This window comes from Camelus dromedarius, chromosome X (assembly GCF_036321535.1).
Source record: "Camelus dromedarius isolate mCamDro1 chromosome X, mCamDro1.pat, whole genome shotgun sequence".
NCBI classification, from domain to species: Eukaryota; Metazoa; Chordata; class Mammalia; order Artiodactyla; family Camelidae; genus Camelus; species Camelus dromedarius.
Window position 1 is genome coordinate 79,437,422 of NC_087472.1, and position 1,561 is coordinate 79,438,982.

At 45.1% G+C, this 1,561-nt stretch overlaps 1 pseudogene; it reads left to right on the forward strand.

Annotated features, from left to right (window-relative positions):
* The first annotated feature begins 624 nt into the window (after positions 1-624).
* LOC105091742 (large ribosomal subunit protein uL11-like) lies at positions 625-1,136 on the forward strand (annotated as a pseudogene).
* The last annotated feature ends 425 nt before the right edge of the window (positions 1,137-1,561 follow it).

Consider the following 1,561-nt stretch of genomic DNA (forward strand, 5'->3'; position numbering starts at 1 on the left):
GCATGATCTGCTACAGAGCTTTTCCAGAAACATATCTGCAACTGCTTAACACACAGCTAGGCAAAATCCTAGGGAAAAATAAACAAGCACAACTTTCTTCATAGGTACATTTTTAGGTCCAGGAGGCTTTGGAAGAGCTCTTGAGTGATGCCTTGTATCTAAGGTGACCAACAGTATCCTAGGATACCAGATTTCCAGTGCTGAAACCTAGACGGTCCTGGGTAATCTGGGACCCAGGGTTGGTCACTCTACCTGGATCTGAAATGCCACTCAAGGAAGGACTCTCAGGTGGTCTCACAGAAGATCTAACCCAAGCAGAGCCAGTTGAGTATAGGAAGGCTGCAGAGCTCTCCTGATAGAACACTCAGTGGTTTCAACAGTGGCACTGAGAGCAGGTGTCTGGAAATCTGGGAAGAAATTGAGTCTCAACAAGGGATGTAGGGCTGCAGAAGAGGATGGGAGAAGGCTTTGACTTTTATTGTCTTTCAAATACCACAGTGGCCTTTATCACCCAGGGCAGCATGGAGTGCCCTTCTCAAGATGCATTTCTGGCTTTTGGCTCAGAGGAGGCCAAGGTGCAACTTTCTTCTGTAGTCCCAAATCCGGGTTCATCCGACACCAGCTGCCTCCACCTCCACTATGCCGCCTAGGTTTCACCCCAGCGAGATAAAAGTAGTCCATGTGGGGTGCACCAGTGGGGAAGACAGTGCCACACCTGCCTTGACCCTCAAGATCAGTCTCCTGGGTCTGTCTCCAAAAAAGGTTGGTGATGACATCACCAAGGCAACTGGTGATTGGAAGGGTCTGAGGATTACAGTGAAACTGCCCATTCAGAACAGACAGGCCCAGATCGAAACCATCCCTTCTGCCTCTGCCCTGATCATCAAAGCCCTCAAGGAACCACAAAGAGACAGAAAGAAGCAGCAAAACATTACGCTCAGTGGAAACATCACTTTTGATGAGATTGTCAACATTGCCCAACAGATGCGGCAGCGATCTTTAGCTGGAGAACTCTCTGGAACCATTAAAGAGACCCTGGGACTGCTCAGTCTGTGGGCTGCAATGTTGATGGCCACCACCCTCATGACATCATACAGGACATCAACAGTAGTGTGGTGGAATGCCCAGCAAGTTAAGAACTACAAAAAGAAAAAAAAAAAAGATTTAATAAAGGGTTATTTGACAACCAAAAAAAAAAAAAAAGATGCGCTTCTGAGGAAGACCTTGGTTCCCTGGGATACGAGAGGATGCTAAGATTCTCCTAAGCCTCATAGGAGTGGGCTGCGCTCTCCTTTGACCTTCCCTGGAGGTTTACTCCCAGATAAAATTCCCACAATAGTGCTTTCACACTCTTTATTCTTCAGGGAGGAGGTGAGGGAAAAGATGTTTGACATGAGTTTGGATTTTTTCTTTAAGCGTTACTTTGAACTCTATTGATGTGATAATAAATTTCCATTTAGCAATATTCTTGTTTAGCTTTGTTTCAAGTCTAATGTGAATGACGATGAGTAATAACACTTCAAATTATATCAATTTTCTATATGAGAAAATATGCCATTTT